This window comes from Pristiophorus japonicus, chromosome 7 (genome assembly GCF_044704955.1).
Source record: "Pristiophorus japonicus isolate sPriJap1 chromosome 7, sPriJap1.hap1, whole genome shotgun sequence".
NCBI lineage: Eukaryota > Metazoa > Chordata > Chondrichthyes > Pristiophoridae > Pristiophorus > Pristiophorus japonicus.
Window position 1 is genome coordinate 97,165,717 of NC_091983.1, and position 23,572 is coordinate 97,189,288.

Sequence of the window (23,572 nt, forward strand, 5' to 3'; positions counted from 1 at the left end):
AAATAGGTGCAGGAGTAGGCCATTCGGCCCTTCTAGCCTGCACCGCCATTCAATGAGTTCATGGCTGAACATGCAACTTCAGTACCCCATTCCTGCTTTCTCACCATACCCCTTGATTCCCCTAGTAGTAAGGACTTCATCTAACTCCTTTTTGAATATATTTAGTGAATTGGCCTCAACAACTTTCTGTGGTAGAGAATTCCACAGGTTCACCACTCTCTGGGTGAAGAAATTCCTCCTCATCTCAGTCCTAAATGGCTTCCCCCTTATCCTTAGACTGTGTCCCCTGGTTCTGGACTTCCCCAACATTGGGAACATTCTTCCTGCATCTAACCTGTCTAACCCCGTCAGAATTTTAAACGTTTCTATGAGGTCCCCTCTCATTCTTCTGAACTCCAGTGAATACAAGCCCAGTTGATCCAGTCTTTCTTGATAGGTCAGTCCCGCCATCCCGGGAATCAGTCTGGTGAACCTTCGCTGCACTCCCTCAATAGCAAGAATGTCCTTCCTCAGGTTAGGAGACCAAAACTGTACACAATACTCCAGGTGTGGCCTCACCAAGGCCCTGTACAATTGTAGCAACACCTCCCTGCCCTTGTACTCAAATCCCCTCGCTATGAAGGCCAACATGCCATTTGCTTTCTTAACCGCCTGCTGTACCTGCATGCCAACCTTCAATGACTGATGTACCATGACACCCAGGTCTCGTTGCACCTCTCCTTTTCCTAATCTGTCACCATTCAGATAATAGTCTGTCTCTCTGTTTTTACCACCAAAGTGGATAACCTCACATTTATCCACATTATACTTCATCTGCCATGCATTTGCCCACTCACCTAACCTATCCAAGTCGCTCTGCAGCCTCATAGAATCCTCCTTGCAGCTCACACTGCCACCCAACTTAGTGTCATCCGCAAATTTGGAGATACTACATTTAATCCCCTCGTCTAAATCATTAATGTACAGTGTAAACAGCTGGGGCCCCAGCACAGAACCTTGCGGTACCCCACTAGTCACTGCCTGCCATTCTGAAAAGTCCCCATTTACTCCTACTCTTTGCTTCCTGTCTGACAACCAGTTCTCAATCCATGTCAGCACACTACCCCCAATCCCATGTGCTTTAACTTTGCACATTAATCTCTTGTGTGGGACCTTGTCGAAAGCCTTCTGAAAGTCCAAATATACCACATCGACTGGTTCTCCCTTGTCCACTCTACTGGAAACATCCTCAAAAAATTCCAGAAGATTTGTCAAGCATGATTTCCCTTTCACAAATCCATGCTGACTTGGACCTATCATATTACCTCTTTCCAAATGCACTGCGATGACATCCTTAATAATTGATTCCATCATTTTACCCACTACCGATGTCAGGCTGACCGGTCTGTAATTCCCTGTTTTCTCTCTCCCTCCTTTTTTAAAAAGTGGGGTTACATTGGCTACCCTCCACTCCATAGGAACTGATCCAGAGTCAATGGAATGTTGGAAAATGACTGTCAATGCATCCACTATTTCCAAGGCCACCTCCTTAAGTACTCTGGGATGCAGTCCATCAGGCCCTGGGGATTTATCGGCCTTCAATCCCATCAATTTCCCCAACACAATTTCCCGACTAATAAGGATTTCCCTCAGTTCCTCCTCCTTACTAGACCCTCCGACCCCTTTTATATCCGGAAGGTTGTTTGTGTCCTCCTCAGTGAATACCGAACCAAAGTACTTGTTCAATTGGTCCGCCATTTCTTTGTTCCCCGTTATGACTTCCCCTGATTCTGACTGCAGGGGACCTACGTTTGTCTTTACTAACCTTTTTCTCTTTACATATCTATAGAAACTTTTGCAATCCGTCTTAATGTTCCCTGCAAGCTTCTTCTCGTACTCCATTTTCCCTGCCCTAATCAAACCCTTTGTCCTCCTCTGCTGAGTTCTAAATTTCTCCCAGTCCCCGGGTTCTCTGCTATTTCTGGCCAATTTGTATGCCACTTCCTTGGCTTTAATGCTATCCCTGATTTCCCTTGATAGCCACGGTTGAGCCACCTTCCCTTTTTTATTTTTACGACAGACAGGAATGTACAATTGTTGTAGTTCATCCATGCGGTCTCTAAATGTCTGCCATTGCCCATCCACAGTCAACCCCTTCAGTATCATTCGCCAATCTATCCTAGCCAATTCACGCCTCATACCTTCAAAGTTAGCCTTCTTTAAGTTCTGGACCATGGTCTCTGAATTAACTGTTTCATTCTCCATCCTAATGCAGAATTCCACCATATTATGGTCACTCTTCCCCAAGGGGCCTCGCACAACGAGATTGCTAATTAATCCTCTCTCATTACACAACACCCAGTCTAAGATGGCCTCCCCCCTAGTTGGTTCCTCGACATATTGGTCTAAAAAACCATCCCTTATGCACTCCAGGAAATCCTCCTCTACCGTATTGCTTCCAGTTTGGTTAACCCAATCTATGTGCATATTAAAGTCACCCATTATAACTGCTGCACCTTTATTGCACGCACCCCTAATTTCATGTTTGATGCCCTCCCCAACATCACTACTACTGTTTGGAGGTCTGTACACAACTCCCACTAACGTTTTTTGTCCTTTGGTATTCTGCAGCTCTACCCATATAGATTCCATATCATCCAAGCTAATGTCCTTCCGAACTATTGCCTTAATTTGCTCCTTAACCAGCAATGCTACCCCACCTCCTTTTCCTTTTATTCTATCTTTCCTGAATGTTGAATACCCCTGGATGTTGAGTTCCCAGCCCTGATCATCCTGGAGCCACGTCTCCGTAATCCCAATCACATCATATTTGTTAACATCTATTTGCACAATTAATTCATCCACTTTATTGCGGATACTCCTTGCATTAAGACACAAAGCCTTCAGGCTTGTTCTTTTAACACCCTTTGTCCTTTTAGAATTTTGCTGTACAGTGGCCCTTTTTGTTCTTTGCCTTGGGTTTCTCTGCCCTCCACTTTTCCTCATCTCCTTTCTGTCTTTTGCTTTTGCCTCCTTTTTGTTTCCCTCTGTCTCCCTGCATTGGTTCCCATCCCCCTGCCATATCAGTTTAAATCCTCCCCAACAGCACTAGCAAACAGTCCCCCTAGGACATTGGTTCCGGTCCTGCCAGGTGCAGACCGTCCGGTTTGTACTGGTCCCACCTCCCCCAGAACCGGTTCCAATGCCCCAGGAATTTGAATCCCTCCCTGTTGCACCACTGCTCAAGCCACGTATTCATCTGCGCTATCCTGCGATTCCTACTCTGACTATCATGTGGCACTGGTAGCAATCCCGAGATTACTACTTTTGAGGTCCTACTTTTTAATTTAGCTCCTAGCTCCTTAAATTCGTTTCGTAGGACCTCATCCCTCTTTTTACCTATGTCGTTGGTACCAATGTGCACCACGACAACTTTCTCCTCATCTCGGTCCTATATGGCTTATCCCTTATCCTTAGACCGTGTCCCCTGGTTCTGGACTTCCCCAACATTAGGAACATTCTTCCTGCATCTAATCTGTCCAGCCCCGTCAGAATTTTATATGTTTCTATGAGATCCCCTTTCATTCTTTTAAATTCCAGTGAGTATAAGCCTAGCCGATCCAATCTTTCCTCATATGTCAGTCCTGCCATCCCGGGAATCAGTCTCGTGAACCTTCGCTGCATTTTCTTAATAGCAAGCACATCCTTCCTCAGATTAGGAGACCAAAACTGCACACAATACTCAAGGTGTGGTCTCACCAAGGCTCTGTACAACTGCAGTAAGACCTCCCTGCTCCTATATTCAAATCCCCTAGCTATGAAGGCCAGCATGCCATTTGCTTTCTTTACTGCCTGCTGTACCTGCATGCCTGCCTTCAATGACTGATGTACCATGACACCCAGGTCGTTGCACCTCCCCTTTTACTAATCTGTCACCATTCAGATAATAATCTGCCTTCCTGTTTTTGCCACCAAAGTGGATAACCTCACATTTATCCACATTATACTGCATCTGCCATGCATTGCCCACTCACCTAACCTGTCCAAGTCCCCTGCAGCCTCTTAGCATCTTCCACAGCTCGCACTGCCACCCAGCTTAGTGTCATCTGCAAATTGGGAGATATTACATTCAATTCCTTCGTCCAAATCATTAATGTATTTTGTTAATAACTGGAGTCCCAGTACTGAACCCTGCGGCACCCCACTAGTCACTGCCTGCCATTCTGAAAAGGACCCGTTTATTCCCACTCTTTGCTTCCTGTCAGCATAAGAGTTTTAAAACCATAAACATAACATTTTTTCATCCATTTATACATTATACCTTGTGCAATAAAGTAAGTTTATTTATAGCTGTTAAAACATGTAAATTTATTTTTCAATACATTTTTCATTACATTTTTGTTTGAAATATTTAATTAAATATCATTTTAATTCATTTTAAATATGTAATTTAAACATTTTTTATTTGACGTGTAGAGGTATTTTTTTATGTGATCCCCATTCATATTTATGGGAGTTCTGTACATATGGAATCCCCATAAGTATGAATGGGGATTCCATTCTTTGATTCTTGTGAACCGCATGCGCCCCTGGGATATGTGGGTCTCTACGCAGGCCTACACGTAGAGGATCAGGAACATAAGTCGTTGAATGTCCCGGACCACCAGATAAGTTCGTAGATTTTCTGCAGGTCGGAAGCCTCCGACTGTAAATTCAGTCCCATTAACTCTGTTTCTCTCTCCACAGATGCTGCCTGTGTATTTCCAGTATTTTCTCTTTTTATTTCATCTGTTTTTGGTGTTGGTTGAGGGATGAATATTGGCCAGGACATCGGGAGAACTCCCCTGCTCTTCTTTGAATAGTGCCGTGGGAACTTTTACGCCCATCTGAAAGGGCAGACAGGGTCTCGGTTTAATATCTCAATTTATTGTTTAACCAGACACTGGGCAGTAAAGGTGCTCCCTGATTACATAAATGACTGGTGATGCTGAACCCGAGACAGTGTCTAGTGCAAAACCTGAAAAATTGTCATAACTCTTGCTATCAACCCCTTGCAGATAGGCTGAACTACTATCCTCAGGAGATGCTGCCCTACTGTTTCAAATTGGGGAACCATCCTCTCAGCCATGTTATGCAGCAGCACCTCCACTTTGCCGGCCATTGAACAGCGGGCTTGACTAATGTGCCACTCTATCACAAGCTCCGATCACTTTGTCTCTGTCCCTTTTATCTGGACCTTTGGATTTCTGCACTGTCCCAGGATGCGGAGCTTGACCTGCAGCTGTGTAGGCATAGGGCAGTCGGAGCTGTGATAATGAGCTCTTCCCAGCTTCTCACCACATTTCCCTGTTGGTGCATTTGCTGAGCACACTAGGCCAGAGACACCCAAAGAAGAAGATGCTGTGGCCAGACACACAACCCTCTAATCTGTGTGGGTCCAGGGGCATGTCAAAGACTTGAAATTCCCAGACCTTGAATGTTGAATAGGGATCTTCTTGCTATCAATTCCCATTGGCAGGCAGAAGGTCCTAAGCTCCCAGGCCTGACACAGAGCTGTAATTGCACCTCATTTATCTGGCCCTTGTGCCAGTGCTGGGCCCATGTCAATGTCTCAGGGACAGTAATTCGTAGCCACCCTGGGGCTGGACAGCAGCAGTGCAGTTTGGGTGAGCTGTTGTTGTGGGGGAGTGGAAAATCTGCCCTCAAGATTTTAAACCCTCACTGCTTTATAGCACAAAGCTACTTAGGCAAATACTTAAGAAAGCCTATTAAGGTTGAGCTTAGTTTTAAGATGAATTGTACACTGACAACTAGAAATCGATCTTTGAATAACTGCCCTGTAAAACAGTTGAAAACTTCATTCTTTCCATGTTTTATGTTCTAATCCCTTGAAATGAAACCTGTTGAGTTCAAAATTCCAACTGAGAGATAATAATTCTTCTGGCCTCTTAGTTTAATGATATAGTAAATGCATTTGTGAAAACTTCCTCAAAGAAAATACAGCACACAGAGGAATTCTTCTGTTACAAACCAAATGTACAACCCAGGCTGATCAAACTGGTCAGTCGTATGAATGGATTTGACTTTTTGGCCGAATATGTGCTCTTTTTTAATGCATACATTCTGTGATCATGTGGTCTCCTCTGTTTTGGTAACACTGGTTGAGTGTATAGGTTAACTTGAAGTATGAAAGCTGAAATCCTGACTTAAATGCTGAGGTGTTATGATCAATTGGAAGCACTGCAGGATTTATATCGGAAGAATTTTGACAATTCAGCAACTGTTTTCAAGTGTGCTGAGCTGAAGTAGATCATCACCTCTGATGGGGCAGTTACAGGAAATCCCAACCGGACGGTCAACTTATCAAAGTATTTTCTGGAGGTTTACTGATGTGATGCTTCTTATAAGAGGTTTGCAATGGATTGGTCACATCACCAGGATGTCATCAGAGAACTTAAGCAGGAGTGTGATGAAACAGGAGGAGAACATACCGCTACTAATGTGACTGGAAGTGCAGAAGACTGTGTTACATTTTTGCGATTTTATTCAAAATATTTTTCTCACGTTCAGCATTTTAGACCACTCATGTAGTTAAGCCCTCTCTTTCTGTGACTGTAGTGTGCCTTCACCTGCCATATATCTAGGTCATTTGTAATAAGCCCAGGGATTTAACAGAACACCTTGCTACTGTATGCCAGCTGCTGCTTATATCACATGCCCTTGAAATGGGGTAGGAAAAACATTTCACTAGATAATGGCTTAGGTTATAAATTGACAAACACTCTTATTGAACAGTAAATGGATAAGTGAACAAACTCAATGAAACACTGTAAATTTACAATATTTGCATACTTAACTATCCCTCCTCAGCCGATAGAAAAATAATAATGTCTTTCTGCAGGAAATTGAAATTTAGACTGGACCGACCAGAAAGTCCCTGAATGTTAACCTTTGCATGTCAAAGTGTTCCTGAATATCCATGGGATTTCACTGGCCTATCTAGCCCTGTCTGGTTGCTTCAGTCAGATTTGAACAAAATGTGCTGAGAAATAGTTTTCAAAAAATAATGAGATCTATTGAAATTTTATGTGCCTCTTAAATCAAAAAGAGCTGTCAACCAAACATATACACAAATAAAAGCCACAATCTGTGTGAGTTTTAATTCAATCGCTCCTCTTTAATATCTGGCCAGCAACAACAGGGGTAATTTTCTGACTTCATGCTCCCAGTAAGGAGCCTCGCCCACTGGAGTGTATATCAGAAATTCAGGTGCATTCCAACCAGAAAAATCACACGCAATACGTCCCCAAATTTCCAATATGCACACCTGGTGGTTGAAGCTCCCCGCTCGGAGCATGATCAAAAAATTACCCCATACATCTAGATTCTGTGAAAAGGCAAGCAGGGCCATTTCTGTTAGTTTCTAACCCCCATATAAAAAGTGCCAGAAAGAAAGAAGCCAATACCATGTGGCAAAGATTTCCTTGCTCTAACAACCCTCTAGATAAAGAAATCGCTTCTAATCTCTCTTCTAAATCTCTCAGTGACAGTTATAAACTAATGATCAATAATCCTTGACTTCCCAACCAGAAAACATAGTCTTTCTATATTTACCATAATAAAAACCTTCATCAATTTAAAAACCTTAATTAAATTTCCTCTTAACGTTTTCTGCTCCAGTGGATAGCATCTCAAATCTGTCCTCATAACTATAGTTTCTCAACTCTGGTATCAACCTGGTGAATCTATGCTGAATGCTCTCTATAGCGTTATATGGAAGGGTGCCTATAACTGCACACAGTCTTCTCTTCTCTTCTTACACAGTACTCTAGCTATGCCTAACCGATGCTTTATACAAATGTATCACAATGGGAGATATTGTAGAGAATAAACAGTTTTGGACAAAGCTTTTTATAATGAGATGTGTTGACTAACATGCTCGGTTTATGGTGCTACTGAATATTTGAGATGATGGTGAAGTATTCGGAGTTGAATGGAACCATGGATGATTTAGGACATAATGATAATTGGCACAATATGAAATTAAAATGGAACTGTTACTTCTTTCAGCTACTCGGAAATAAATAATTAATATTCCTTGTCATGCTGATTAATTACCGGTAACAATATTAAGCACATCCATTTATGTAGAGAAAATATGCCATTGCTTATTAATTTTTAGAATACTGATTACATTCCAGTACACTGAATAAAGTATCACGAACATGTGGAGCTGATAGCTAATTAATTTGTGTCTATAGTCGAATATTTGCCCTTGATGTGTAGTGTCTATTATTGTATAACTTTAGACTCTGTGATGGAGATTTTAACCCAAACCATCCAGAGGGAATGGAGGGAACTTACCCTGCCATTCCTGTTATGTATGTATGTAGACCTTACCCAAATGTAAGACTTGCCATCAGGGGGCACACCTGTGGGAGACCTAAGGGTCACCTGTGCATCCTGGGGCAAGCGGGTATCAAAGGTGATTCACCATGCTGCTTCCTTACTCTAGAACATAAGAACATAACATAAGAACATAAGAATTAGGAACAGGAGTAGGCCATCTAGCCCCTCAAGCCTGCTGCGCCATTCAACAAGATCATGGCTGATCTGGCCGTGGACTCAGCTCCACTTACCCGCCCACTCCCCGTAACCCTTAATTCCCTGTCTGAAATAAAGAGGTCAAGGTCACAACAGTTTGAGCTTGCGATATAGTCCTGTGGATTTATTCTGAACATAACAAATTGGCGACGAGTAACGGCTCACGAACTTTCACGTGGTAATGGCTACCGTTGGTATCCTTGAGAGTTTTGTTGAGGGTAATGATTGGGAAGCCTTCATTTAGAGCCTCGACCAGTACTTTGTGGCCAACAAATTGGACACGGCTGAAACAGAGATCAAGCGCAGGGCGATTCTCCTCACCGTATGTGGGTCATTGGTATATGGCCTCCTAAAAAAACTTGCAGGCACCAGTCAAAATAACAGACAAATCTTACGCAGAGCTGTGTATGCTGGCTAAGGAACATCTCAAGCCAAAGGAGAGCATCCTGATGGTCAGGTACCGCTTTTACACGCACAGTCGCTCCGAGGGCCAGAACGTGGCGAGTTTTGTCGACGACCTAAGACGCCTTGCGGGGCAGTGCGACTTTGCAGGATCCTTGGGGCAAATGTTGTGGGACTTTTTCGTGCTTGGAATTGGCCACGAGGTCATCCTTCGCAAACTGCTATCTGAGCAAGGCCATCACGATAGTCCACGAGCGATAACACGAAATAGATATCTTCACAGAATCGAAGCTCATCGGCAAGCACCGGCACAAGGCAGGGCCCACATGGTTGCAGGGGCCAGACCTAGGCCTAGAGTGACTCAGAGTCCGCCGTGGGGCGTGAACGCGTATTAATTAGCACCATGTTGGTGCTGCGGGGGCAGCCATAGAGCTCATCAATGTCGATTTAAGCCTTATGTGTGCAAGGGCTGTGGAACAATGGGGCACCTCCAGCGAATGTGCAAATGCTCTCTGACTCACCAGGTGGCAGAGTCAGAAGAGGACGACTGATCCAGCGAGGATCACGATGAATGAGCAGAAGAGGAAATATATGGGATATACACCTTCACCACCAAAAGCCCTCCGATAATGTTAAAAGTTGAACTTAACGGCACTCCCGTCTCCATGGAACTAGACACTGGGGCGAGTCAATCAGTCATGAGCCAGAAGGCTTTCAAGAGGCTGTGGAGCGATGAAGCACAGCGACCCAAGCTGATCCCGATTCAGGCAAAGCTGCGCACCTACACCAAGGAACTGATACCAGTTACTGGTAGTGCGGACAAAAGAGTATCCCATGAGGGGATGGTGCAAGATTTACCACTGTGGATTGTTTCAGGTGATGGGCCAACGTTGCTTGGTAGAAGGTGGATGGGGAAGATTCGATGGAACTGGGAAGACCTCTGCATACCCTCTCCGGCGAACGGGACCTCCCTTTCTCAAAGGCCGAGCAAACCCCCTCTTCCAGCTGAAGCAGGCATCGAAGTGCAGATCCATTTGCAGATCCCCGAGGCACAGGCCGCTTATCACAACCACGAGGAGGTAAAGTTCAACCGAGCAGCGGTACAGGCGCGGTATCCACCACCCGAAGCCGACGACCTCTTCGCGACAATGGAAGAGGCTCCAGGTCAACCATGTGGAATGGGACTCCGGCCAAAACAATCCAAATGCATCTTCCCAACGCCAGAGGCAAAATACCTGGGGAGGAAGATCACGACAGACGGCATCACGGACACGGACGAGAGGGCGTCCAGACCACGGGACGAGAAGGCGTCCAGACCACGGGACGAAGGTGCGTCCAGACCATGGGACGAGAGAGCTTCCAGACCATGGAAGGTCGCCGCAACGGAACGGAGGAATGTGTCGCCCAGCAAGGAAGATGACTGGGTTCAGGGCAAAGGTAAAGGGGTGGCCTGCAGTGAAGGCCAGGAACCCACCATGCTCAAATAAATTGTGTGCACCATGTAACCCGTGCAAGTGGTCTTTCACGGCCAATGATGTACCATTGTATGGGGTTGGGGGTACCTTACAATAAGCCAAAGTAGCGGGCGAACACCAACCAGTATATGTATCTGACAAAGTACTTGTAACAAGTGATGTGTTATCACACAGGGTCAGGTGTGTTGTACAGCAAGCCAAAGTAGCGGGAGAACCCCAACCAGTTGTATATGTAGCTAACAAAGCGTTCGTAGCAAGTGAGATGTTACCACACGGGGTCGGGAGTGTTGTGCAGCAAGCAAAAGTAGTGGGCGAGCCTCAAACGATTGAACATGTATCAAATAAGTTAAACAAAGCAGCAGCCTGTGTTCACAGGACTGGGGAAACGTACCAAAGGATGTCCCAATATGTGCTCGAGTCAGACAAGCTGCCCATCCCACAAGCTTGGGAGGGCAGAGGCACCATTATCAATGTGTTGTTTCGAGAATGTCCAACACTGTCTGTGCACTGTAACATGATCCGCCACGGGCCAGGCACAGAGAGCGGACCCATGCTCTCAGTTGGCCACTGTTGCCCACCCCCGGGTGGAAACGGCACAGCCTGCAGACCCACTCGCTGTCGTGGAAGTGCTAGAAAGTGAGGGGTCAACCGTAACGGCCCCCCAGCTTAGGGCCTGGACCAGCCAGGATCCGATGTCACCACCTGCCAAAGGTGAACTGCTAGACGGGATATGGCAACCTATCTGCCAAAAGACGTTAGACCCATCCCAACGTTGCAAAGCAAGGCAGGGCGGCTACACGCAGTCAGTGGTCCGGTGCCCCCATACTATGGCCCAATGTCCACGGGGACCACTAGGCCGCCCACCACTATTGAAAGTCTTAAGGCCATTGCGGCCATCCTGGGCTTGCCAGACTTCAGGGTCAGCGCCCAAATCACTAAACCTAGCACCACACATGCCATGGTAGACTCCCTACAGACCCTGCTATCCTGGGTGTTACGCAATCACCAGACTGAATCTCTCAGAACCGAGCCTTCCACATGCCATCAGCAGAGAATGCACCATAAGTGCACGGCCCCTCCACACGACATCAGAATAAGTTCAGGGCCCCAGTCGGGCCGCTAGCACCGCATTAGCCAAGTGGGGGGAATGGAGTGTATGTGATGAAAACAGAGTGTTTGAAACCATGTACCGGGCTAACGAGTAAAGCAGTGGGACAAGATCACACTGCGAACGACAGATAACCAGGAACCACACTGAAAGGACCTGGTCCCCAGCGACCCACTAACACGATCAACTTCACCGTCAACCACAAGGATGAACCCACCATGTCAGGACTTCAACCCAGGCGATCGACCCGGGGGCGTGGGGCGCCAGATCGCCTCAACTTGCAAATAACTTGCACAATAAGACTTTGGGGGTGTGGGGGGGAGTGATGTTATGTATGTATGTATACCCTACCCAAATGTAAGACTTGCCACCAGGAGGCACACCTGTGGGAGACCCAAGGGTCACCTGTGCACCCTGGGGCAAGCAGATATAAAAGATGACTCACCATGCTCCTTCCTCACTCTAAAGTGTGAAATAAAGAGACCAAGGTCACAACAGTTTGAGTTTGTGTTATAGTCCTGTGGATTTATTCTGAACATAACGATTCCCACATCGATCCCCGCCTGCCCACTACGGCTTTAAATGCGCAAGTGCGTGCCTCATGACTACATGCAATCGGGGCCATGAACACTCCAAAGTCTTTTTAACGTGAAGGATGTCTCGCCAATGCCCAACTCGCTGAGTAAAACCTCCTAGGATTGGTTTCAGAGGCTGACTGGAAGCTCTATTTAAAGGCAGTCAGATGCAAGCACTCAGATCATATGGATTTATGTACTATTGTGCTTTTTGGATTTCCAAGGGATTTTGGGGCTTGGAGATTGTTTGTTTCTGGTCTTTTTCCTTACTGAATGGAAAAAAAATATCAGGAGAGATGTAAAACGGGAGGCCGATTCACTTTCACCCGTTTTTCTGGCTGGTGATAAAAGTTAAAATTACCCCACCTGTTGAAACCATTCAGCCAACCTTTAAATCATTGACAGAGTGACAATGCAGACTCAGAAGCTGCTGTGGAAAGACACTGTAGACAACAATGACAAATGTGAGTAGGTTACTCATTTCATGCCAAACACAATACTTGCCTTGAATTCTTTTCTCACCCAAGTTACAACTCATAGGGCTGGTCTTAGAAGATGGTTTACTAACTCATCTACTCCTATGAGATGCTACCCCAGTGCCTTCAGCAAGCTGGTGGAAGGCTGCTGTTACTCAATCTTTGCAATTTGTGCTTTCAATGACAAGCAAAACTTGTATCTACATTTTTTAAGAAATGACAGAACTGTCCCAGACAGCCAATTAGCCTAATGTCAATGATTAGACAATCTATTCTGAGGAATAGGCTGCAGGAGTATCTGCAGAAATAATAAGAAACAGCCAGAATTGATTTAGAAGTAGAAAATTTTGTTTGACTCCTTGAGTTTTATTAGTATGAATGTTGGAGATAAAGGAGATAATGGGACTTTCTGAGATATATAGCTTGATTTTCCTTTAAGGGGTGGAGTAGATCCAGAGCGGGACTTCCATCTGTGTAAGGGTTACACATTTCGTGATCAAGGCACAGCAAGAGGCCACAGACTAAAATGGTTTAAAAAGAAAACCTGTGGGACTGTTGGGCGGGAGAATGAGCGCCAACCTGGGGCAGGTGGTGACTCATAACTGATTAATGCAATTTCTGTGGTCAGGAGCGGGACCCGATTACCATTGAGACAAAGAGTTTTGATACAATCAAGCAGAGAAGCCCATAGATTAATTGGCTGAAGGGCAAAAAAACAGTTCCCTATGGAGACTACGAGTCTGCAAAAATCCAGGACCACAAAGGAGTGCATTTTTGGATAGCGAGGCACAAAAAATAAAGAGTTATCTTTTGCCCTGCCGATTCCATGCACAGAACGAGGTGCAAATTGAGGCCATCCAAACAGATCCAGACCCATCAGCACAGCCATCGAGACTCATCCAGACACATTAACTGAAAGAAGCCCAGCAGGAGACTTGTATAATCGACTGGATATATATTATCATGTATTCAACCAGCATTGTAACCCATGTTTAAACTGACTTAAGTTGTACACCGTGAGAACACTGACCACTAGGTGGGAGACACTCCTAACCTGGACCTTCAGGTATAAAAGGGGAAGCTCCACCCACCTTCATCACTTGAGTGCTAAGGAATAAAGGACAGGTCACAGACTGACCTTCTCTCAAGCATGGGCCTCGTGTCCATTTCACAGGCGCAAGGATGAATTCTTGATTCAGGCCGATTTCCTACTGTGGGGAAACCGCGTAGTCATGCCCCAGATGGGCAGAGAGGTGTTCATCAGAGAACTCCACAATGGGCACCCGGGCATTGTCACGATGAAGGCAATTGCCAGGTCACAAGTTTGGTGGCCAGGGATAGACGCAGATCTGGAACTTTGTGTTCGCAGGTGCAACACGTGTGCCCAGCTGGGCCATGCGCCCAGGGAAGCCTCCCTTAGCCCCTGGCCATGGCCCACCAAGCCTTGGTCACGCATCCATGTGGACTACGCAGGTCCTTTCATGGGGAAAATGTTTTTGGTTGTAGTAGACGCCTACTCCAAATGGATCGAGTGTGACATTTTAAATTCAAGCACATCCTCTGCCACGGTAGAAAGTCTATGGGCAATGTTCTCCGCCCACAGTCTACCGGACATCTTGGTCAGCGACAATGGCCCGTGCTTCACAAGCACTGAATTCCAGGACTTCATGGCAGGCAATGGAATTAACCATGTTAGAACGGCACCGTTCAAGCCGGCCTCAAATGGCCAGGCAGAACGAGCAGTGCAGATAATCAAACATGGGATGCTCAGAATCCAAGGGGGTTCCCTACAAACCCGCTTATCACGGCTCCTATAGATCCCGACCACACTCGCTCACAGGGGTTCCACCCGCAGAGCTACTAATGAAAAGGACGCTCAAAACCCGATTATCCCTTATACACCCCACCATGAATGAAATTGTCGAGAGCAGGTGCCAGTCACAATATCACTACCATGACAGGAATGCGAGGGCGCGATGTATTGATGTAAATTATCCTGTTTTTGTCCTCAACTACGCTGCAGGGCCCAAATGGCTCGCAGGCACTGTGGTTGCCAAAGAGGGAAATAGGATTCTGGTAGTTAAACTTACCAATGGACAAATCTGCCGCAAACATGTGGATCAAACAAAAAGGAGGTTCAGCAATCCCATAGAAGAAGCAGAGGAAGCACACGATATAGAGTTCACTCCACCACAGGTGACCGAACACCGGAACCAAAGGGAGGAGAGCCCAGTCACTGTGGGCAGTCCGGACAGGCCTGAGGCACTGCAAACAGCAGACACTCAGGCCAGCGCCCACCAACCGGAGCCCCAACTCAGGCGCTCTACAAGGGAGCGTAAACCACCAGAGAGACTCAACCTGTGATCCCAATAAGACTTTGGGGGGGGAGGTGATGTCATGTATTCAACCAACATTGTAACCCATGTATAAACTGATCTAAGTTGTACACCGTGAGAACACTGACCACTAGGTGGGAGACACTCCTAACCTGGACCTTCAGGTATAAAAGGGGAAGCTCCACCCACCTTCATCACTTGAGTGCTAAGGAATAAAGGACAGGTCACAGACTGACCTTCTCTCAAGCATGGACCTCGTGTGCATTTATACTGTGTAGTAAGGACGTATCATATATGAAGGAGCTCACAGAAGTAAAACGGCTCAGAACAACAGTTCAGAAACACAGCTCAGAACACTGCAGAATAACAGGTTGACGAAACACCTCAGAACAATAGGTCAAAGGAACAACGACCACGAAGCAAGCAGCTGGGACCCAACATCTTCCCTAGCTCCACGAGCCTACAATCGACAACAGCAGCAACTGGCTGGATGGGTGATTGTGTGTTTTCGATCAATCTCTAAGAAGTCTTGTTCTGTAATTTTTAGTTGTTTTTTGTGTAATAAATTAACAGTTGGGTTTAAGCCTAAACTTTGCATTATGTAAAGTCCTTCCTGTAATTCCCAAGGTCTATGAATCAAAGTAGAGTGGAAAACGAACACCCTACATAAAATGGCGACCGTGGCAGGACTTCGGAGTTTGGAATAGGATCACGGACACAAATCAAGGGCGGCTAGGGAAACCAGAGGAGGGAAACAGTCTTGGGTAGGCTGGAGTAATTCCGAGTTGACTAAGGTAGGCGCAGAGAAAAGGCATCGCGGGTAGTCTATGAAGGGGTCTCAAGGAGGCCAAAAGTAATCTCATGGGTGGCCAGGGCAACCGGAGGAGAGAAACAGTCTCTGATAGACTGGAGTAATCTCGGGTCGACTAGGGTAGCCACAGAGAGAAACCAGAGTAACAGTAACTGCAGGTCACTGCGAGGTGGTCTCAGGGGAGACCAAGGTAGTCAGGGATAATTTCTTCATCAGAGGCACTGGAAATGGACTCACCGCAGCAAAACACGGTAGAGCCAATGGCTAAGAGTAGTCATAAGAAGTCGATGGAGGCTAAGGTAGCTGCATATATATGCAACAAACTGGACATTTCGGAGCCATGGGCACGAGAAATGCTATACTCTGGGGATCCGCAGGAAAAAGCGGCAGAGTGGACAGTTAGTAGTAACCACAAAGGGTCAAAACAGAAGGTGATTTCGCTCATGTGCCTGCAGAAGCAAACGCAACTGTTAAGGGAAAAGGTAGGACAGCTGGAGGATGAAAGTAGGGAATTAAAAGGTGAGATAAGCCATTTGAATAGAGAAAAGCTGGACCAAAGTATGAAAGAAGAAATGGCGCATAATCACCTAGAATATTTGCAGTGTCAGGTAACCGAGTGCAAAAGGCAGCAGCAGGCTTACCTCGAGCAAAGTGAAAGGCACTTAGAGAGAGCCAAAGAAGCAGAAGAACAGCCAAGAAAGATAAAAATAGCCTATCAGGTAGCGCAGAAACAGGGTTACGAGAGGACAGGTCACGGAACTTGTAAAGAAAAGATTCGCCAGTTAACGGCAGAGTTAGACAGGGCCAAAGGGATGGTTTGTCTCTGGCATCCGGGGAAGGCAAGGAAGTTTGGGACCCAGAGGGGAAGGAGTCAGACGATGGGCCCCGAGTATAACGAGCGTCGGTCGGCTCCAGAGGCACCGAGCTCCCCGAGACCGATGTGTCCCTTGAGACAGCAGAAATTCGGTCCACCCCCAACAAATGGTAGTCCGGCATCATTACAGAATGACTATGTGATCCCATACATGCCGCTTCAGCTGCAGGAGATGCTGACGGGTGTAGTACAGTTAAAGCAAGGAGGAGATGCCTCCGTTCATTTTACCAACATAGGGGGCATCAATAACTGTAGCGAGGAGGAGATAGTGAAGTTAACACTCTTCTCCCTGGAAGGAAAGCTATATCAGAGTTTGTCAACAGCCACCAAGTTAGGTGGAGGAACCCCACAGGGCTTAAAGGAGGAAATCTTGGCAGCGTTAGGGTACAGTCAAGGTAATCCATTCTGGCAGGTAGAAAAGACTAGGCAGCAAGTAAACGAATATGTTTGCAGATAGACTGTGGACTATTTATTTAGGGCCACTGGAGGAATTCTGATATGGGCAGACTTAATAGGGGAACCCAGAACCCATTGGCTGAAAACCATAATGGCTAACAGTTTGCCACGGCTCAGAGAAAAGGTCGAAGCATGGTTTGACCCAGATGATCTCCAGAATACTGAGGCAGGGGTATTAAGAAGATTGACTCTAGCATTTAAGTATAGACAAGGGGACGAGGAGAAGCAAAAAGTGAAAGTGCACAAAGTAAGAGGAGATGTTAGGGCAAAGAGAGAATGAAGATAAGAGGGATGTAATGCGGGTCAATCCAGAGGGTGCTTTAACTGTGGGAAGTTGGGACACTGGAGCAAGGATTGTAAGCTCTCGAGAAGAGGAAGGCCAGGTTATGAGGGTGCTGAGCTAGAGAAGGGCCAAAGGAAGGTTGCTGACGACCCTGTACAGGTTTTAGTGACTGCATTACAGCAGGTTATGGGCAAGGGTGGAGGAAAGCTGGACGCTGCAGTGGGTGAAAAGGGACCCAATGTGTCAGCAGCCCCACTTGGATGTTGCGCCCAGCCAGAATACCTGTGTCTGCTCATCTATGATGAGTGGGGCAGGCCATGTGTAGATGTAAAAGTGGAAGCCGTTAGGGAAAGATATCTGGTAGATACAGGAGCCTCTAGCACATGTTGTCCACTCACTGAATCCGACCACTTTCCCGTGGTTGAGCGGAGTCCCATTTACATTGGCAAGCTTTACGGGTAATGAGCAGGCTGGGAAATGTCAAAACCCTTAACCATAGAATTTGGACCAACACAACAAAGTGGGAGTGCATTTTAATGAAGTGGGAACAGCCTGGTTCGGGAGTTCTCGGGGCTGGTGACATGTTGGCACACCACGCCATAGTGGATATGAAGAACAATTGTCTATGGGGGGGGGGGGGCGGGGGGGCAGTTGATGCAGATAGGATGAGTGAGCTTGTAGTGATTCTTGGGGACAGTACAGACAAAGGCAGCACCTGCACGATGAAGCCGAAAGGGAGTTATGACTTAGAAGGATTAGTCGATAACGTTCCGGCCAGGTATCAAGGGTATGTATGGGAGAATATGGATGCATTTGCAACGCACAAGCATGATTGTGGGAGAATAACACTGGGGTAGAGGTGAAGATAGACAGGGATCCGATGACACGGCCCCAGAAACAGTATAATTGTCCCCGGGAAGCAGAAAAGAATTTGGAAACTGCTATAAATTCCCTAGTGGAGCAAGGTGTATTAAGAATCATAGACACACACGTAAATTCACCCCTATGGCCAGTAAAGAAGCCCTATAACTGAGTCCTGAATAAAAATATTCCAGCCTGTGCACCCACAGTAGCAGTGGTAGCAGATTTGATAGGGAGTATCCCTGTGGCCGCAACAACTTTTATTGTGCTGGACATTTCAAATGGGTTTTGGTCCATTCCCCTGAGACGGGAGGACCAGTATAAATTTGCCTTTACCTTTAAGGGTCAGCAGCACACGTGGACATGACTTCCACAAGGGTTTCACAACAGTCCCTCAATCTTTCACCAGAGTATGGCCGAGGCATTAAAAACTTTTAGTCAGCCGAATTGGTTGGTCCAATATGTGGATGACCTGTTGTTATTCTCCGAAAGTGCAAAGGACCACGGGCCATTATTGAGTGAATTGTTGCATTTGTTAAAGGAAGCAGATTTTAAGGTGAATCCGAAGAAAGCTCAAGTCGGCCAAGAGGAGGTGCAGTTTCTAGGATTGACCATTAGAGCAGGAGAGAGAGCCATAGATGGAGCTTAGAGAAAGGCAGTCCAGGAGTTACCGATTCCTAAGGACGTGTCTGGGATAAGATCTTTCCTGGGAATAACGGGTTACTGCAGGGAAATTATCGAAGGATATGCAGCTATGGCAGCTCCTTTGTTGAGGCTTCTTAGGAAATGAATAGAGTGGGAATGGAGTGAGTTGTCAGGAAACTTTCATTCGTTTAAAGGAGGTGTTACAGACGGCACCAGCATTTGGAGCAATAAATGAGGACCAGGACTTTAGTCTGGAGGTAGCAGCTACTGGGGACAGTTTGAGTGCAGTGTTACTCCAGGAGTGACATGGCAAGCTGAGACCGGTGGCCTACGCCTCCCGAGTTCTCACAGAATTAGAAAAGAGCTTTTTGAGTTGCGAGCGACATCTGTTAGCAAAATTTTGGGCAGTAAAACATTTTTGGTCGCTCACAGGGTTAGCCACAGTGACTCTACTGACCTGTCACACCTCGACTCAAATGTTACTGGACGGTAGGATGAAAGATGGGACAGTGAGCAGTAACAGGATTGCCTACTGGACATTGTTGTGTATGTATAATATAAGTATATACCCTGTACACTCAATGTACAGTTCATAAGACCACTGAATGTATCTTCACACTGTATACACTATGCTCACCATACTGTACCATCATTCAGAAGCTGCAATAAATGGACTAAGGTCACAACAGTTCAAGTGCAATACCTTACCTCGTGGATTCATTACTAGAGTGCTTACAGACACAATAACCGGCTCCGAGATTACAAATTTCCACGGAAAACATGGCTAACCTTGGCAACTTTCAACAATTCGCCGATGGGGAAGATTGGGAGGCCTTTGTGGAAAGGCTCGAACACTTTTTAATTGCGAGCGGCCTGGCTGGAGACGCACCGACCTCGCTGGCTGATAAGCGCAGAGCTATCCTGCTCAGCAGTTGTGGGCCCACCGTCTATGGCCTTGTCAGGGACTTGCTAGCCTCAGAGAAGACAACAACCAAAACTTATGCGGAGCTCGTAACGAGGATACAGGAACAGCTCAAACCTAAAGAGATCATCCTCACACCGGTTCCACACACTGGTGGCCCGAAGGCCAAGAAATCGCAAAATATGCTGCAGAACTTGGCTGCACCGTGTGATTTTGGTGACCACCTCACCGAAGCACTGAGGGACATCTTTGTTATTGGAATTGGCCACGAGGGCCTCCTCCACAGGCTGCTCTCTGCGGACACCCTGCAGAAGGCAATTAACGTCAGCCAGGCGTTCATGGCCTCGGCCTGCGATTCCAAGAGGATGATGACTCACCCCCAGGACTCTAACCTGGCAAGTACCGTGAACTGACTGGCACCCTTTAGAGGCAAGGCTGCTACCCCGAGTCCCACAACCCTGAGTCCGCCACATGGGGCCAACTGGCCAGCCCCATGCTGGCACTGTGGAGGAAATCACAGGGCCCACCAGTGCTGCTACAAAGACTATACTTGCAAAGGCTGCAACACGAACGTGCAAGAGAATTTTTACTCACTGAGTCGCTGAAGAGTTGGCCGATCACCCGTGCTCCAGCGCTGATGAAGAGGAAGAGAGAATCCAGGAGGCAGTTCAGCCTCATGAAGAGGTGTACGGAGTGTTTACCTGCTCTACCGAGAGCTCCCCGTTGAAAATGGAAATTGAAATCAATGGTGTTCCAGTCTCGATGGAGGTCGACACAGGATCGAGCCAATCGCTGATGAATCAGGCGGCTTTTGAGAATCTCTGGGACAATCCAATCGAACGACCTAAAATGATCCCGATCCAGGTGAAGCTGCTCACCTACACAAACGACACCATCCCAGTCGCTGGCAGCGTGGATGTCCAGGTGTCTCACGGCGGCGCGATGCACAAGCTACCATTGTGGACCATTGCTGGCGATGGTCCAATGCTGCTCGGAAGAAGATGGATGAAACAAATCCAAATCTGTTGGAACTGGGAAAGCCTCCAGGCCCCGGTGATCGAAGTCCTACTCGGCCCCAAATTTGGATCCATCACAGCACCTGAAGATCCAACCGTCCAACTTGACTGCGCGGTGACGACACAGACTGCACAACTCAACAGCGAGATGATACAGCCCAAACGACTAGACCTCCAGGACCTTCCGGGCTCCAGTGGCAGGACTCCGGAGGAAGAAGATCAGCGCAGAAGGTAACTTCCCTGTTTCTGTGGCAGAAACTGGGGAGAAAAGGATCACCGCAGCCTACCTCGTGGAGAGAAAGAAGATGGCGCCCGCACCACGAGGTGAAGCACCTGAAGTCAAGATGGCCACGACCAGACCACGAGGGGCAGCGTTGAGGGAGCAACACGTGATACCGAGCAGTGAACCGGATTGAGATAAAGACTGCAAGGCCCTCTTATTAAAAGAGACCGGTAAACCAGCACAATTAAAGGGACAGTTCCACTCTTTGTACAGCGATGCCGGTAATACACATGGAAAAGATGTAATTGACAAATGCGACTATGTAAAGACAACTAACAATATCGAGTCGGGTGATTGTGGTCAGAGCCAATGTATCATGACTGTAAATAAAGAAATGACGTGCGATGCCGGGTTCTACATGTATGCTGACAACACCAAGGACAACCTCCCATCAGAAGCACAGAGGTCCAGCGAGCTACCGATCATGTAGCCTGCGCCTCCGGGACCAATGAGTTGCCCCTGGGAGCGTGGCTATACACAGAGGGAGCATACCCACTGAAGGGTCAGCGATCAGCGGATGGCAAAGGCACCACTACGGTAACCCTGCCCCAGATTGGCCCTACCTCTCTGGCCACCAGGGCCAGTATCGGGAGCAAGAGGCCAGCACCCTCCAGCCCTCCCGATGGGACCTGGGATGATCAGGCTCCCACTACTACTGAAAGACAACAAGGAAACACTGAAGCCCTCAAAGGAGGACAGGGAGGCCACATATTCCTGTGGCTCTGCCCACCATTAGGCAATGGCAAAGGCCCTTAGACTCAGCCAGGTGAGCGATCCGAGCCCACCTAGCTGGCAGGGAGCGCAGTGCCGCCATCAGACAACCTGGACACAGTCCGGTCACTCTGGAACTAGTGTCCTCACCCACCTGCACCTACACCCCAGGGGCAAGACTGTGATACCACGTATGTACCTTACCTGTAAAATGTACTTGTTCCACTAATGCTCAACCCAAACAGTGATGTAACTAATCCTTTTTTTTTCTCTGTACATGTATGCACATGCAGGTGTTAAGCCACACACATGGTCTATGCATGGGGTTGGGGGGTGGGGGGAACACAGATGGATCACACCCAGAACCCACTCAACCCCCCCACGGCAACCTCCAACTTTCCACTGCTAACCATTTCCCAATGTTGTGGTAATAAGGACTTGGGGGTCTACTGGGAGAGAGCCAAGCCAAAGCACAGACAAGGTGCAAGGGCTTTGGGCATTCAAGTCTAGGGCCAGAGCATACAGTGCAAAGGCCGGTGGCACAGACTTAGGGGGGAGTGATGTTGTGTATGTATAACATAAGTATATACCCTGTACACATAAACATAAGAACATAAGGATTGGGAACAGGAGTGGGCCATCTAGCCCCTCGAGCCTGCTCCGCCATTCAACAAGATCATGGCTGATCTGGCCGTGGACTCAGCTCCACTTACCCGCCCACTCCCTGTAACCCTTAATTCTCTTATTGGTTAAAAATCTATCTATCCATGACTTGAATACATTCAATGAGCTAGCCTCAACTGCTTCCTTGGGCAGAGAATTCCACAGATTCACAACCCTCTGGGAGAAGAAATTTCTTCTCAACTCGGTTTAAATTGGCTCCCCCATATTTTGAGGCTGTGCCCCCGAGTTCTAGTCTCCCCGACCAGTGGAAACAACCTCTCTGCCTCTATCTTGTCTATCCCTTTCATTATTTTAAATGTTTCTATAAGATCACCCCTCATCCTTCTGAACTCCAACGAGTAAAGATCCAGTCTACTCAATCTATCATCATAAGGTAACCCCCTCATCTCCGGAATCAGACTAGTGAATCGTCTCTGTACCCCCTCCAAAGCTAGTATATCCTTCCTTAAGTAAGATGACCAAAACTGCACGCAGTACTCCAGGTGCGGCCTCACCAATACCCTATACAGTTACAGAAGGATCTCTAAATGTACACTAAATGTACAGTTACATAAGACCAATTAATGTATCTTTACACTGTATACACTATGCCTGTACCACCAGAGGGTGCAACTGGTGGAGACCTAGGGGTCATCTGTACACTGCAGGTAACCACGTATAAAAAGGAGCTCACCATACTCTACCCTCATTCAGGAGCTGCAATAAATGGACTAAGGTCACAACAGTTCAAGTGCAATACCTTACCTCATGGAGTAATTACTAGAGTACTTACAGACACAATAGACTCTGTTGCTTACTCAGTTAGACCTGAAGGTAGAAAGGCTAGGAGAACCAAAGCTAGCCCCGAATCTGGTTTATCCGGGAGCAGCTCATGTGTGTTCAGTGGATGTAGATGTGGGCTTCCGACAGGCAGGGACATCTATGTAGCTGGATCTAGTTCAGTGACAAACGGAAAGAGAAAAACAGGCTGCGGGATTTACGATCCAGAGACAGGGATAGAAAAGGCCATAACGCTCCCCAACACTTTGGGCTCAAAATTGGCCAGCAGTTGCTCCGTTTTTTTGGAGTAAC